General features: G+C 39.7%; 1 protein-coding gene across 9 annotated transcripts in view; it reads right to left on the reverse strand.

The window, feature by feature from the left end:
* Nucleotides 1-18,085, reverse strand: part of mbd6 (methyl-CpG binding domain protein 6) — a 234,674-nt gene that overhangs the window by 92,800 nt on the left and 123,789 nt on the right. Inside the window, exon 4 of one of the 9 annotated variants that reach the window (XM_063048603.1) lies at nt 8,858-8,906. The exons of the other annotated variants lie outside the window; for them this stretch is intronic. The gene's annotated coding sequence lies outside the window, so the exon portion shown is untranslated. The remainder of the gene's footprint in view (nt 1-8,857; nt 8,907-18,085) is intronic. 9 annotated transcript variants of the gene reach the window in all.

Consider the following 18,085-nt stretch of genomic DNA (forward strand, 5'->3'; position numbering starts at 1 on the left):
TTGGCAGAAATCATGCATATAGTTAAATTACAATAAACTTGACTTGATAAATGTGATTTCTTGAAATGGATTACGTTTCATTAAATAATAAAAGGTGGAGAGTGAACACACAGCCTGTTTGCAGCATTTAATGAAATAGGTTAGATGAAATGAGAAGTATACTGAAGAGAATTACTACTGGCCTTCATTTACAACTTCTTTAAGGTAACACTACAAACAGAGCAAATCACAATATTTAGTACTTGTCAAACATCATTTAGATGCAGACCATATTTTACTATACCAAAACACATGAATTCACTGTTAATGCCGACTGTTCACTACTGTTTATTGATGACAGCTCTGCTTTCAATGGTGTAGTTTCAATCAAACTCATCTCTAAACTCCAAGACTTGAGACTCAACATCTCATTTTGCAACTGGATTCTTTCAGACCAACAGATCACAATCAGTAAGGTTACCCAGAGGCATCTCTGCCATGGTTGTCCTCAATGGTGCCCCACAAGACGGAGGACTCTTGATGTCACGAACTACCTCATATGGCCTTGCACGTTAATGTCTGCCTGTACTGAACTTTGGCTGCAACTGTAACACTACTGTGCATTCTGTTATTGTTTTCAATTGACAAAATGAAATGATCAGTATGGGTACTATGCAAAACAAAGATTTTCTACTCTGCCTCAGTACAGGAAAATAAACCAATTTACCCATACTGGCACTACAATAGTATAGTGCTTAGCATGATGCTATTACAGTTCAGGGTGCTCAAAATCAGAGTTCAATTCCGGCGCTGTCTGTAAGGAATTTGAATATTCTCCCAGTGACTGCTTAATCGCAGGGCAATTTTTAGTGGCCAGATACTCCGGTTTCCTCCCACAGCTCAAAGATAAACTAGTCAGTAGGTTAACTGGCCACTAAAAATTGCCCTGCGATTAAGCTAGTGCTAAGTAGATGGGTTGCTGGACCATGCAGCTTCATTGTTCCGGAATGCTCTGTTCCACGCTGCAGCTCTAACTAAACAGGTAAAAAAATAAAATCAACAACTTCTGAATGCTTTAGCATAAATACAGGCATCTTCCACAGTACTGAGCTTAAACTTGTTACCAAAGTTAACCAGCAAGTACGTGTTACTTTAGCTATTTATATTAACCAGCCCTTATGAATTTCTCCTGCATTTGGTCAAGTTGATGTCAGTGGCTTTCTAAGGAGCAACAAAAAAAAGATATTAATCAAATTTAGTTAAGGATTTCTAATGGAAAGATTGCTTGATTTTAAATTAAGTTCTGTATATAATTAAAATAGTAAATTTAAAAACACTTTTATTTTGCACTTAGTTCTCAGAACTAAACGTCAAAAGGCAAAAGCAATTTTAATAAATGTTAACACAAAGTGCTAATGCACTCAATATTTAACTGATGCATGAACTTTTACAATTAAGATAATTTCCTTGTGCAATAATTAATTCACAAACTTCTTGTAACAATAAATTAAATGAAGATTTAAATTTATATGTTCACAAAATAATGTTTTTCTTGTGATTTACAACAAAGTTTGCATAAGTGGCTTCATATTCAATTTCCTGCACAATCAATTGGCAATCTGCATTTTCAAGAATATATTCTCTTTCATGTTAGCTAATGAGGACCTAAACTTGTGCTTAAAGACAATGGATTTAACCATGCTAATTTCTTCTGTAAAAATATAACATTTGGTGATCAAAAGAAACTGGGAAAAGTGAAAATGAAAGCCCAAAGGGAATGAGAAGATACTGCAGGTACTAGAAGTAACAGTCTATAGGAGGAGCTCAACAGATCAGGGATCACTTTGAGGGGGGGAGGGGGGGGGAGGGGGGGAAGAGAGGGGGGAAGAGAGGGGGGAGAGAGGGGGGGAGGGGAGGGAGGGGGAGAGGGGGGGAGGGGGGGGAGGGGGGGGAGAGGAGGGGGGAGAGAGGGGGGGAGGGGGAGAGAGGGGGAGAGGGGGAGAGAGGGGGGGAGAGGGGGAGAGGGGGGAGAGAGGGGGGGAGGGGGAGGGGGGGAGAGAGGGGGGAGAGAGGGGGGAGAGGGGGGAGAGGGGGGAGGGGGGGAGGGGGGGGAGAGGGGGGAGGGGGGGAGAGGGGGGGAGAGGGGGGGGGGGGGAGAGGGGGGGAGAGGGGGGGGGAGGGGGGAGAGGGGGGGGAGAGGGGGGGAGAGAGGGGGGGGGGGGAGGGGGGGGGGGGAGAGGGGGGAGGAGGGGGGGAGGGGGGAGAGAGGGGGGGAGGGGGGGAGGGGGGAGAGGGGAGAGAGGGGGGGAGAGAGAGGGGGGAGAGAGGGGGGGAGAGGGAAGGGCTCCTATCTTGAGCAACAAACAAAATGCTGGAGGAACTCATCAAGTCATGCAACATCCATAGAGGTGAATAAACAGCCTAGGTTGTGGACCAAGACCCTTCATCAGGATGGTTTCTGGTTGATCTGTATCATGATTGATGCAAGGTTTCAGCCAGAAATTCCCTCTCTCCCCCCTCAAACTACTCTGAAGATGCTGCTGGATCCTTTGAGTTCCTCCAGCAGACTATTATTTCCACTTAGCAGTTCTGCAATACATTTTCTTTTAACTGCAATGATTTTTCTGTCTTCTGGGAGCGACGGGGGATGTGAGGTGGCCTGGTGGAGGTGTGCCGGATGGTGGAAGGCATTGGTTGTGTGGATGGTCAAAAGGTTTTTTCCCAGGGTTGAAGTGGCTGGCACGGGAGGGCATAGTTTTGGGGTGCTCGGAGGTGGGTGCGGAGGGGTTGTCAGGGGTAATTTTTTTGCGCAAAGAGTGGTGAGTGGTGAGTGCGTCGAGTGGATTGCCGGCGGCAGTAGAGGCGGTGGGGTCTTTTGGGGGACTCCTGGATGGGTGCATGGAGCTCGGAGGGGTAGAGGGCTACGGGTAAGCCAAGGTGGTTCTGGGGTGGGGGCATGTTCGGCGCAGCTTTGTGGGCCGAAGGGCCTGTATTGTGCTGTGGGTTTTCTATGTTCCTATGAGGTGACCAGAACTGAGCACAGTACTCCAAGTGGAATATGACCAGGGTCCTATATAGGTGTAACATTACCTCTCGTCTCTTAAACTCAATCGCACAGTGGAAGAAGGCGAATGCACCGTATGCCTTCTTAACCACAGAGTTAACCAGCACAGCAGCTTTGAGTGTTTTAATGACTCGGACTCCAAGATCCCTCTGATCCTCCACACTGCCAAGAGTCTGACCATTATTCCACCATCATATTTGACCTACCAAAATGAACCACCTCACACTTATCTGGATTGAACTCCACCTGCCACTTCTCAGCCCAGTTTTGCATCCTATCAATGTCCCATTGTAACCTCTGACAGCCCTCCACACTATCCACAACACCCACAACCTTTGTGTCATCAGCAGATTTACTTACCCATCCCTCCACTTCCTCATCCAGGTTATTTATAAAAATCATGAAGAGAAGGGGTCCCAGAACAGATCCCTGAGGCACACCACTGGTCACCGACCTCCATGCAGAATATGACCGGTCTACAACCACTATTTGTCTTCTGTGAGCAAGCCAATTCCAGATCCACAAAGCAATGTCCCCTTGAATCCCATGTCTCCTTACTTACTCAATAAGACTTGCATGGGGTACCTTATTAAATGCCTTGCTGAAATCCACATACACTATATCTACTGCTCTACCTTCATCAATGTGTTGTCGGCATCCTCAAAAATTCAATCAGGCTCATAAGACCTGCCTTTGACAAAGCCATGCTAACTACTCTTAATCATATTATTTGCCTCTCCAAATGTTCATAAATCCTGCCTCTCAGGATCCTTTCCATCGACTTACCAACTACTGAAGTAAGACTCACTAGTCTATAATTTCCTGGGCTATCTCTACTCCCTTTCTTGAATAAGGGAACAACATCTGCAACCCTCCAATCCTCCAGAACCGCTCCCATCCCCATTGATGATGCAAAGACCATTGCCAGAGGCTCAGCAATCTCCTCCCTCGCCTCCCACAGTAGCCTGGGGCACATCGTGTGGATAGTCAGAGGCTTTTTCCCAGGGCTGAAATGGCTAACATGAGAGGGCACAGTTTTAAGGTGCTTGAAAGTAGATACAGAGGGGGCCGCCTGGTGGCGCAATGACATCGGCGCCAGACCCGGGAGCGGAGGTTCCTGGGTTCGAAACCAGTCGGGTCCACTCCCGAGTACGCTTTCCATCCGTGCCGGGTTGAGTGTCGAGATCGCAACTCGACCTCGTAAAACAAAGGGAAAATATTGCGAAAAAATGTCTGTGTGAGGAGTGGCGTACCACACAGTCTCTCACTCTCTCTGTTTCCGTGCCTTGTTAAAAAAAAAGTCATGAAAAAGACATCATCATGGATGCACGCACGCACAGACGCGCACGCAAGCACACACCAAAAAAAGGGAAGTAGATACAGAGATGTCAGGGGTAATTTTTTTTTAAGCAGAGAGTGGTGAGTGCATGGAATGGGCTGACAGTGATAGTGGTGGAGGCGGATACGATAGTGTCCTTTAAGAGACTCCTGGATAGGTACATGGAGCTTAGAAAAATAAAGGTGTATGGGTAACCCTGGGTAATTTCTAAAGTAAGTAAATGTTTGGCACAGCATTCTGGGCCGAAGGGCCTGTATTGTGCTGAGGGGTTTCTGTTTCAATCTACATTGCTCAAGAATATTTTCAAAACAGAAGATAATAAGGTTTTTCACATATCTCTGCCCTTCTTAATATTTGCATGAAAGAAAATACTGACTTCTAAACAGTTATACCATCTTTCTCTTTGTATGAGTTTAACATTAAAGCAAACTTTAAAGTTTTGAATGGAGTTTTACAAAATTAACATTATGGTTTTTAATGGATGAAAAACATCAAACATTCAGGACAAGAGTAATTGCCAAGAAGGATTATATTAATTGAACAAAAGGAAAATAATCATAGGAATCGAAGAATGCAAGAGTGACACTGAGGAAGAAGGATCAAAGAACTATGTAACTGTAGAACCAAGTATTGATTTAAAAATACAAGGAGACAGCTTGAAAGATCAGGAACAACTGCATGAATTAAAGAATAAGCTGTTAATCAACCAATACAAGATGAAAACTATTCACTTTCAGCCAGGCTACTTGCTTCCTAGAGGAAATGTGAAATCTCCAGTTTGAAGGAACAAAAGCTCAATGTTTCATTGTTTATATGACTAATCCATCACACTTCTGGCTGGATTCCCACATTTTATTCTTCAGAACAAAAAGCCTTACTGCCCTTCTTCCAATTCTTATCCTCATTTTCAAATTTCCTAGTGTCACCCCCTTCTTCTCTCCTCTGAACCTTCAATCTGAAGAAGTTCATGAATCCTGTGCGATTACCCAGTTTTCTGCATTAGTTACTCATAAAATGTGGTCTGATCTTCGTCCAAGTCACAATAATAGACAAACACAAGCTGCCTAAACTAGTAAAACACAAACAATTGTACTTTTCATGTGTTTACTGAACTCATTGTTTAATCTTTCACAGTTCAAGCTGGATAAAATATGTGAACTCTTGTATTTAATAACTGGTAGAGCCTCCTTTAGCAGCAATAACCTCCAAACGTTTCCTGTAGCTGCTGATCAGACTTGCACAATGGCAAGGAGAAATTTTAGACCATTCCTCCATACAAAACTGTTTCAGTTCATCAATATTTCTGGGATACCTTACAGGAACAGCCCTCTTCAGGTCATGCCACAGCTTCTCAATTGGGTTAAGATCTGGACTCTGACTTGGCCATTACAAAAAACAAATTTCCTTTTTAAACCATTCTGTTGTTGATTTACTCTTTTCTTTTAGATCAGTGTCTTGTTGCATTATCCAACTTCTATTAAGCTTCAGGTGATGGACTGCTACCCTGACATTCTCCTGTAAAAGCTCTAGATACAAGTTTGAATTCATTATTCCCTCAATGATTGCAAGCTTTCTAGGCCCTGAGGCAGTAAAGCAGCCCCAGACTATGATGCTCCTTTCACCATGCTTCACAGTTGGGATGAGGTTTTGGTGTTGGTGTACAGTATCCTTTCTCTCCCCAAACACAGCAGTATGCATTTCTGTCAAAAAGTTGAACTTTTGTCTCATCGGTGCCCAGAACATTGTCCCAGAAGCGTGGAACATCCAAGTGGTCTTTTGCAAACTTGAGACATACAATGTTTCTTTTTGGAAAGTAGTGGTTTTCTCTGTGGTGTCCTTCCATGAACATCATTCATGTTCAGTGTATTTCTTATAGTGGACACATGAACAGAGACTTTAGCAAGTTCTAGAGCTGTCTGCAGGTCTTTTGCTGCCCTTGGATTCTTTTCCACCTCCTTCAGCATTGCACACTGTGCTCTTGGTCTGATCTTTGCAGGACACGCACTCTGAGGGGGAGTAGCAACAGTTCTGAATTTCTTCCATTTGTAGGCAATTTCTCTTACTGTGCACTGATGAGCATTCAGGGCTTTAGAAATGCTTTTCAGAGATTCAAAGGTTCATTTATTTTCAAAGTATACAACTCTGAAATTCTTCAATTCTCCAGGTAGTTATGAATCCAAGAAAGAAATGCAGCACAATCATCAACCCCCAAATCCTTCCTCCTACACAAAAACTGAGCAAAACGAATCAGGCACATCGATCCCAAATCCCTCCTCCCACACAAAATACTAACAAAAACGGAGCAGTCTTTTTGGAGCCTTTTCCAATTTCGTGCATCTCTACAATTCTTCTTCTAGGGTCTTCAAAGCCAGCGGTCCCCAAGCACCGGGCCGCAAAGCATGTGCTACCGGGCTGCAAGGAAACGATACGAGTCAGTTGCACCTTTCCTCATTCCCTGTCACGCACTGTTGAACTTGAACATAGGGCTGCCAACTGTCCCGTATTTGCCGGGACATCCTGTATATTGGGCTAAATTGGTTTCTCCCATACGAGACCGTCCACCTTCCGTATTTCCGCCGCTAAGGTAGAGCTTTCTTATGAAACCATTCGTGCTGAAATGGCGTAAAGCGAAGAAGTGATTACCATTAATTTATATGGGAAAAATTTTTGAGCGTTCCCAGTCCCAGAAAATAACCTACCAAATCATACCAAATAACATGTAAAACCGAAAATAACACTAACATATAGTAAACGCAGGAATGATATGATAAATACACAGCCTACATAAAGTAGAAATAATGCACGTACAGTATAGTCGGGAAGATTAAGCCAAAACCGATTTGTGGACAAAAAAAAATGGGCACGTACGTGCATGCGCACACAGGTGCCCGTGCAAGGCTTCATGGTCATGGTAGTCTTTCCTCGGGTAAACACAAGTGTGCCGGGATTTGATTGCTGCTTTTGTCCCTTATTTGGGAGTGAGAAAGTTGGCAACCCTAACTGTAAAAGACACGTTGAGGTGAGTTTAACCCTACTTGAACACCCCTCCCCCCCACCGGTTGGCCGGTCCGCAAGAATATTGTCAATATTAACCCAGTCTGCAGTGCAAAAAAGGTTGGGGACCCTTGTTCAAAGTTGTTTTGATTGAGGCATGGTGCATATAAGCAGATCTTTCTTGAGAAGAGCAGGCTCTGTCAGTAACCTGACTTTGTGTGTCTTTTTTTTAAATAGGGCAGGCACCTCTACACCCACACCTCCAACCTGATCTCATTGATTGGAACACCCGACCCCAAATAGCTTTTGGAGAAGGCATTACTCCAGAGGTTCTTTTTTTTTAACCTAAACTGTGATTGTCTAAATGGCGCACTCAATATTGACAAGTAATAAAAATGTTTGTGTACTACCACATACTGAACCTAATCTAAAAATTTTATCATCCCCACATTGTTAAGTGTGCATTCAGCAATCGAACTCCATCCTCCAGAATTCCATATTTAGTCTTACTTAATTCTGGCCAAGCTTACCTGTTCAAAATTATCTTTGATCCAAATGCAATTTTACAAGATGCATGGCACCAGTGTTAATAATATTTTGCAATCAGAAAGGATGCCATATAAATGACCATTGTAGATACTGTTATGTGAAATTAAAAAGAACCCCTGGTAACAAATAGCTGAAAACCTCAGAAAAGCAGCTTTTCCTTAAAAAATACAGTAAAGATGAGACCACTGTAGACGCTATATATTTAACACAGTAATTCCCCCAAACCACTCTGGCATCACACAAGAAATACATTTTATTCAAAAGAAATCCATTCTCTTTCTTGCGCAATGTTCAAAATTACTTGCTATTGGCTACCAATTTTAACTATTAAAAAATTGCATAGAATTTACATGGATTCCCTCCTATTTTCTCCCGTCAGTCCTAAGGATCATATCCAAAATCAGACTAACATTCAGACAAAACTGGTTGCCAAAGAGATAGTAAGGACCAAGATAGTTAGTTCACAAAGATGCTGCATATTCTTCAGTATATATTACAGGCTTACAAGTCATCAATTTGAAAAACAAAATCACTCTAGAGAGAACTAGTGATGAAATGCAGAAATCACTGTCTTTTTCTATATGATCTGCAGTTTAAAACAAAAGGTGTTTGAAACCCACTATCATTAATGCACTATTTTTTCAGAAACTTGTGGATAAGAGATACCCCATATGGTACAACTTGCTGGCTGATTTATGCCTCTCCAACATTAATTTTGAAAAAAAAACATTCAGATTTTCCGGGTTGCTTGTTTTGCAGAATGACTGCCCAATCTTCCTCCTCTTAGGCAGTCCCTCAGTGTTGAAGATGACTTACTTTCACTTCACTTTAAAGTGTTTCAATGTGGCTGATGAAGTCTACTAACTTGCCACAGAAAGTTGAGAAATTAATATGCATACATATTTGAACAGCAAGATAAATATCATACAAACCTTTCTTGCAAAGTACAGGTTTCCCCCGCCATCCGAAGGTACAGCGTTCCTATGAAATGGTTCGTAAACCAGAATGTCATAAAGCGAAGAAGCAATAACCATTAATTTATATGGGAAAATTTTGTGAGCGTTCGTAGACCCAAAAATAACCTACCAAATCATGCCAAATAACACATAAAACTAAAATAACAGTAACACATAGTAAAAGCAGGAATGATATGATAAATAACACAGCCTATATAAAGTAGAAATACTTTTCCACAATCATTGCCTGAACTGTTCGCCGTAGCGAAAATCTCATGCAAGCGCTCTCAGCAGAAACACGCGCAAGTGCCGTCAGCAAAAACACTCTCCCCAGTAACTTTTAAGCTATGAAGCTGCTGAATCACACCAAATAACACAGCCGATATAAAGTACAAATAATGTATGTACAGTGTAGTATCACTTACGGGAATTGGGAAGACATCGAGCACACTGATGATGGTGTGTTAGGCTGAGTCGTTGGGAGTCTGGGGTGGTGCAGTGCCCCCACCCTCCAGGCAGCGAACCGATACCGACCCGCGGCCTGGGGGTTGGGGTGGTGGGACACTGGGGTGTCACCTCATCGTTGTCTGTTTCCATTAGGGCAGGCAGGTCATCTTCTCCTGACTGCCTGCCTCGAAGTCGAAGGTCGAGGTTCGTCGTCTGCTGTGGCTGATGTGGAAGGCTTGCTTGACTGCTGAGCCTCGCGCATTTTTAGATCATACAGTTCTTTGTAAGAACTCAAACCATCTTGCAAATATGCCCTAAACCGACGTACCCTTTCAAAATTAAAGTCGTACTTTATCATTACTCATTTGGTTTCGATTGTTATCCTTTCCTCTTCCAATTGCATCAGCTCTTCATCTATCAGTTCTTGGTCAAGGGATGCCAAAACCTCTTCAACATCATCTTCATCAACTTCCACAAGCCAAACTCACTTTGTCCTTATTTCGTTCACCACGATCGAAATGCTTAATTATGTCTAGTATTACAGTAAGTGCAACACCCTTACGAGCTCTTTTAGGCTTTTCCGATACCTTAGAACTCATCTTGCTAATGACTGCTCACAGGCACGTGTTTAAGCAATGCTGGCGAGAATGCTGTTCCGAATCCGGGGGAGAGCAGCTGCTTTGGGTGTGTGTTGCTTTTTATCACGCACTGCCTTTATTCGTAACAGTGAAAACATCTTCTGTTAGCAAAAACAGGGAACTAATGTGGGTCTTTTGTAATAGTGAGGTTTCATAAAGTGAACCTTCAAAAAGCGGGGAACACCTGTACAGAATCTCTTCCCAATGAGTTTTTAGTTCCACTAGTTTAAAATGTTAAAGATCCCTGAAGGCTTGCCAGATATTTCTTTAGTACTGCAAAATAGTCTATTATCGTTGGAAATTCTTGCTAAAGATGTATTATTACAAGAAAAAAAATCATTACTAAAATAATGCTGGGACACACCAAAAATAATCAGCATACGGAACTTCTGAAAATAACCTTTCGTTCACAGAAACGTTAAGCATACAATACCAGTTTAACAAAATGAACTGTTTTCCAGACATAAATATGTTTTATAACTCTAGCAAATGCACATCAATTGTGAGAACTCCAATGATATATTGAATTTTAGTTTGAGTTATAAAAATGAGCTCTAGGAAATAGATTTTCTCAGCTTTTAATAAGCATTTAGGTTTTCCTTACCTCTTCCATTAAATAAGAATGGTATCAGATACTGAACTAGGACAATCTATTATTAAATAGATACCAATGTTTACAATTACCTCATGGATAAGGCACTAATAACTTTTCTGGGTATATTTAAAATCTCCAGGCTGGTATTGTACTCAATGACAGGTAATTTCAAGCTAATTATGTTTTGGTATTATAAAACATTTGGCAGAATTTGCCAAATACAGAAATGAACACAATGTAAACAAACCGGTTACCTTGTTTTGTAAAGGAGAAAGTCCCTACAATGATGAGTTTTAAAACCAGAATCTAGTAAGGGCATCTTGAATGATTTCTTTAGCCCTTCAAAATTGTTCTTGAGGAAGTCTAAATATAACCTTGGTTTGCAAAACTTCGGATTACTTATGTTGTAGCAAAATTAAAAGGTATTTTTCTTCTTCTTTCTTTTTAAATCTTTTTATTGAGTAAGTATACAAAAAAGGTAAGCCATATAAACATTAATAAAATGTTAAAGTATAATAAAATTCCAAAAGATAACAATACCAAAAAGAAAATACTACAAACAATGTAATTTAAGCATAAGAAACCAAGATAACATAATAGTATACTAAATTTTATATATATCAATGGAAAAAAAAGAAAAAAAAACCCCCAAAAAAAACCCACCGTGCAGCTAACTAAAAGCAAGGCAAAGCAATGGGCTAACTTGAAACCAAACAGAGTTAAACTTAAAATCACGTCCTCAATCCCGACCTCCATTAAAAACAGTGAAAAAAAAAACAAGGGTAAATATTACATTAAATGAAAATATCGAATAAAAGGTCCCCAAATCTGTTCAAATTTAAATGAAGAATCATAAAGGTTACTTCTAATTTTCTCCAGATTCAAACATAAAATCGTCTGAGAAAACCAAAAAAAGGTAGTTGGAGCATTAAGCTCTTTCCAATGTTGTAAAATACATCTTTTCGCCATTAAAGTAAGAAATGCAATCATTCTACGGGCTGAAGGGGAAAGATTACTAGAAATTTTAGGTAGTCCAAAGATAGCAGTAATAGGGTGAGGAGAGATATCTATATTTAATACCTTAGAAATAATATTGAAAATATCTCTCCAAAAAGTTTCCAAAGTAGGGCAAGACCAAAACATATGAGTTAAAGAGGCTATCTGCCCCGAACATCTATCACAGAAAGGATTAATATGCGAGTAAAAACGCGCTAACTTATCTTTGGACATATGTGCTCTATGAACCACTTTAAATTGAATCAGGGAATGTTTAGCACAAATAGAGGAAGTATTAACTAATTGTAAAATCTGCCCCCAATCATCCACAGAAATGGTAAGCCCCAATTCCTGTTCCCAATCTACCCTAATCTTATCAAACGGAGCTTTCCTAAGTTTCATAATAATATTATAAATCATAGCCGATGCACCTTTCTGACATGGATTAAGGTTAATTATCGAATCTAAAATATATATAGGAGGAAGCATTGGAAAGGAAGAAAGTATAGTACTTAGGAAATTTCTAACTTGTAAATATCTAAAAAAATGTATTCTTGATAAGTTATATTTATTAGATAATTGTTCAAAAGACATAAGGGAACCATCTAAAAATAAATCCAAAAACCGTAAAATACCCTTAGTCTTCCAAGTTTGAAAAGCGCGATCCGTAAAAGAGGGAGGAAAAAATATGTTACCTAAAATAGGAATCGCTAACCCGAATTGATTAAGATCAAAAAATTTTCTGAATTGAAACCAAATGCGCAAAGCATATTTAACTATCGGGTTAGAGACCTGCTTAAGACGTTTCGAATCAAAAGGAAGAGAGGAACCTAAAATAGAACCAAGTGTATAACCCTGAACAGATTGTAATTCCAATGCTACCCATTTAGGAATAGATAGTATGTCCTGGTCAAGTAACCAAAATTTCATATGTCGAATATTAATAGCCCAATAATAAAATCTAAAGTTAGGTAATGCTAAACCTCCATCTCTCTTAGCTTTCTGTAAATGTATTTTACCCAGTCTCGGATTCTTATTCTGCCAAATAAATGAAGAAATTTTAGAGTCAACTTTATCAAAAAAAGATTTAGGAACGAAAATTGGTAATGCCTGAAACACATATAAAAATTTTGGCAAAAAAAAATCTTAACTGCATTAATACGACCAATCAAAGTTAAATATAAGGGAAACCATTTAGATGAAAGTTGAGTAATATGGTCTATTAATGGTAAAAAATTAGTCTTAAATAAATCTTTATGTTTACAAGTAATTTTAATCCCAAGATATGAAAAGTAATTATTAATCAATTTAAATGGAAATTTATAATATAAGGGAAGATGTTTATTAATCGGAAAAAGTTCACTCTTACTAAGATTTAATTTATAACCTGAGAAAAGACCAAATTGTGCTAATAACTCTAAAACAGCAGGAATGGATCTCTCAGGATTAGAAATATATAAAAGTAAATCATCAGCATAGAGTGATAATTTATGGGACTTTAATCCCCGAGTTATCCCAGTAATATTTGAAGATTCTCGAATAGCAATTGCAAGAGGTTCTAATGCAATATCAAATAATAGGGGACTAAGAGGACAGCCTTGTCGAGTACCACGAAAGAGAGGAAAAAAAGGTGAGTTTAAAGAGTTAGTATGAACCGAGGCTACAGGGGAGTGATATAACAGTTCAATCCAGGATATAAATTTCAAGCTAAAATTAAACATTTCAAGCACCTTAAATAAATAAGGCCATTCTACTCTATCAAAATCTTTCTCAGCATCTAAAGAAATAACACACTCAGGAACATTTTGTGAGGGAGTATAAACGATATTTAACAATGTACGAATATTATAAAAAGAGTAACGACCTTTAATAAAACCCGTTTGGTCTTCCGAAATAATAGAAGGAAGTACTTTTTCTAGTCTATTTGCTAATAACTTAGAAAAAACTTTAGAAACAACATTTAATAAAGATATTGGTCTATAAGATGCACATTGAGCAGGGTCTTTATCCTTCTTTAGTATTAGAGAAATTGATGCTCTATTAAAAGATTCCGGAAGTTTACCAAGTTTCAAAGAAGCCTCAAAAACCTTATAGAGCCAAGGAATCAATAAAGAAGCAAAACATTTATAAAATTCAACGGTAAACCCATCAGGGCCAGGAGCTTTCCCCAGATTCATAGAAAAAATAACATTCTTAATCTCATCCATTGTAATGGAAGTATCTAATAGAGAAGACATATCCTGTGAAATCTGAGGGAAGTCTAACTTATCTAAAAAATCATTCATATATTTAGAATCTCGAGGAGACTCTGATTGATATAAAGAAGAATAAAAATCACAAAAGGTTTGATTAATCCCCACATGATCCAATATCAATCGATCATTTTGGTTATAAATCTGATTGATTTGAGATTTAACATAATTAGATTTCAATTGATTAGCCAGCAGCTTGCCAATTTTATCACTGTGAACATAAAAGTCACTTCTTGTTTTCTTTAATTGGTTTACAATCGAGGACGAGAGTAGTAAACTGTGTTCCATTTGAAGTTCAGTTCTTTGTTTGTATAACTCCTCAGAAGGAGCCATAACATATTTCTTATCAATTTCTTTAATCTTGTCCACAATTGCCATCTCCTCCTGCTTCTGTTTCTTCCTCAAAGCAACGGAATACGAAATAATCTGACCCCGAATATAGGCTTTAAAAGTGTCCCAAAGAGTGTTAACCGAAATATCTTCTGTATGGTTAATTGTAAAAAAAAGCTCAATCTGTTCATTCATAAAATTAACAAAGTCCGAGTCCTGAAGCAACAGCGAATTAAAACGCCATTGTCTATTGTTTGGTATATTGGCCATAATTTTAATTGAAAGCTTAAGTGGAGCATGATCCGAAATGGTTATAGAATCATAATCACATTTAATCACTGAAGGAATGAGACGAGAATCAATGAAAAAATAATCAATTCTTGAATAGGAATGATGAACATGTGAAAAGAAGGAAAAATCTTTTTCCTGAGGATGCAGAAAACGCCAAATGTCCGTCGACCCAGAATCAGAAAGGAAAAAATTAATCAGATTTGCAGATTTATTAGGTAAAGTCCGTAAAGGAGCCGAACGGTCCAAAGCTGGAGACAAACAGGTATTAAGATCTCCGCCCCAAATCAATGAAAACTCGTTCAAGTTCGGAAACTGATCAAACAATGATTTATAAAATTCCGGACAATCCATATTAGGAGCATAAACATTAACCAAAACTACTTTTTTATTAAATAGTAAACCACTAACCAATAAAAATCTACCATTCGGATCAGAGATAATATCCTGTTGTGTAAAAGTAACTGAGGAATCTATAAAAATAGAGACGCCTCGAATCTTAGCATTGGAGTTCGAATGAAATTGTTGTCCCTTCCAGAATTTGAAAAAACGTAGTCTGTCCCCCCCTCCGTACATGGGTCGCTTGTAAAAATAAAATTTGTGCTTTAAGTCTCCGGAACACTTTAAAAACTTTTTTCCTTTTAATAGGATGATTAAAAGGTATTTTTAAAACCATTTTCACTGATAGAACAGAAACAATACAGCACATTACAGGCCCTTCGGCCCACAATGTTGTGCCGACCCTCAAAACCTGCCTCCCATATAACCCCCCCACCTTAAATTCCTCCATATACCTGTCTAGTAGTCTCTTAAACTTCACGAGTGTATCTGCCTCCACCACTGACTCAGGCAGTGCATTCCACGCACCAACCACTCTCTGAGTAAAAAACCTTCCTCTAATATCCCCCTTGAACTTCCCACCCCTTACCTTAAAGCCATGTCCTCTTGTATTGAGCAGTGGTGCCCTGGGGAAGAGGCGCTGGCTATCCACTCTATCGATTCCTCTCTTTCTTTCTTTTTAAATCTTTTTATTGAGTAAGTATACAAAAAAGGTAAGCCATATAAACATTAATACAATGTTAAAGTATAATAAAATTCCAAAAGATAACAATACCAAAAAGAAAATACTACAAACAATGTAATTTAAGCATAAGAAACCAAGATAACATAATAGTATACTAGATTTTATATATATCAATGGAAAAAAAAAGAAAAAAACCCCCCCAAAAAAAAACCCACCGTGCAACTAACTAAAAGCAAAGCAAAGCAATGGGCTAACTTGAAACCAAACAGAGTTAAACTTAAAATCACGTCCTCAATCCCGACCTCCATTAAAACAGTGAAAAAAAAACAAGAAGGGTAAATATTACATTAAATGAAAATATCGAATAAAAGGTCCCCAAATCTGTTCAAATTTAAATGAAGAATCATAAAGGTTACTTCTAATTTTCTCCAGATTCAAACATAAAATCGTCTGAGAAAACCAAAAAAAGGTAGTTGGAGCATTAAGCTCTTTCCAATGTTGTAAAATACATCTTTTCGCCATTAAAGTAAGAAATGCAATCATTCTACGGGCTGAAGGGGAAAGATTACTAGAAATTTTAGGTAGTCCAAAGATAGCAGTAATAGGGTGAGGAGAGATATCTATATTTAATACCTTAGAAATAATATTGAGATTCCTCTCATTATCTCGTACACCTCTATTATATCTCCTCTCATCCTCCTTCTCTCCAAAGAGTAAAGCCCTAGCTCCCTTAATCTCTGATCATAATGCATACTTTCTAAACCAGGCAGCATCCCAGCAAATCTCCTCTGTACCCTTTCCAATGCTTCCACATCCTTCCTATAGTGAGGTGACCAGAACTGGACACAGTACTCCAAGTGTGGCCGAATCAGAGTTTTATAGAGCTGCATCATTACATCGCGACTCCTAAACTCTATCCCTCAACTTATGAAAGCTAACACCCCATAAGCTTTCTTAATTACCCTGTCTACCTGTGAGGCAACTTTCAGGGATCTGTGGGCATATACCCCCAGATCCCTCTGCTCCTCCACACTACCAAGTATCCTCCCATTTACTTTGTACTCTGCTTTGGAGTTTGTCCTTCCAAAGTGTACCACCTCACACTTCTCTGGGTTGATCTCCATCTGCCACTTCTGTATCCTATCAATGTCTCTCTGCAATCTTTGACAATCCTCTACACTATCTACAACACCACCAACCTTTGCGTGGTCTGCAAACTTGCCAACCCACCCTTCTACCCCTACATCCAGGTCGTTAATAAAAATCACGAAAAGTAGAGGTTCCAGAACAGATTCTTGTGGGACACCACTAATCACAATCCTCCAAGCTGAATGTACTCCCTCCACCACGACCCCCTGCCTTCTGCAGGCAAGCCAATTCTGAACCCACCTGGCCAAACTTCCCTGGATCCCATGCCTTCTGACTTTCTGAATAAGCCTACCATGTGGAACCTTGTCAAATGCCTTACTAAAATCCATATAGATCACATCCACTGCACTACCCTCATCTATATGCCTGGTCACCTCCTCAAAGAACTCTATCAGGCTTGTTAGACACGATCTGCCCTTCACAAAGCCATGCTGACTGTCCCTGATCAGACCATGATTCTCTAAATGCCCATAGATCCTATCTTTAAGAATCTTTTCCAACAGCTTTCCCACCACAGACGTAAGGCTCACTGGTCTATAATTACCCGGACTATCCCTACTACCTTTTTTGAACAAAGGGACAACATTCGCCTCCCTCCAATCCTCCGGTACCATTTCCGTGGACAACGAGGACATAAAGATCCTAGCCAGAGGCTCAGCAATCTCTTCCCTCGCCTCGCGGAGCAGCCTGGGGAATATTCAGTCAGGCCCTGGGGACTTATCCGTCCTAATGTATTTTAACAACTCCAACACCTCCTCTCCCTTACTATCAACATGCTCCAGAACATCAACCTCACTCATATTGTCCTCACCATCATCAAGTTCCCTCTCATTGGTGAATACCGAAGAGAAGTATTCATTGAGGACCTTGCTCACCTCCATAGCCTCCAGGCACATCTTCCCACCTTTACCTCTAATTGGTCCTACATTCACTCCTGTCATCCTTTTGTTCTTCACATAATTGAAGAATGCCTTGGGGTTTTCCTTTACCCTACTCGCCAAGGCCTTCTCGTGCCCCCTTCTTGCTCTTCTCAGCCCCTGAAGCTCCTTTCTTGCTTCCCGATATTCCTCAATAGACCCATCTGATCCTTGCTTCCTAAAACTCATGTATGCTGCCTTCTTCCACCTAACTAAATTTTCCAACTCACTTGTCACCCATGGTTCCTTCACCCTACCATTCTTTATCTTCCTCACCAGGACAAATTTATCCCTAACATCCTGCAAGAGATCTCTAAACATCGACCACATGTCCATAGTATATTTCCCTGCAAAAATATCATCCCAATTCACACCCGCAAGTTCTAGCCCTATAGCCTCATAATTTGCCCATCCCCAGTTAAAAATTTTCCTGTCCTGTCTGATTCTATCCTTTTCCATGATAATGCTAAAGGCCAGGGTAGAACATAATGTAGATGATGTAGAACATTACAGAATCTTCTCTTAGGTTATCAATTTGGAAGAACAACCTAATTTTGGATCTGCCTTC

The sequence above is a fragment of the Mobula hypostoma genome, chromosome 5 (genome assembly GCF_963921235.1).
Source record: "Mobula hypostoma chromosome 5, sMobHyp1.1, whole genome shotgun sequence".
NCBI lineage: Eukaryota > Metazoa > Chordata > Chondrichthyes > Myliobatiformes > Myliobatidae > Mobula > Mobula hypostoma.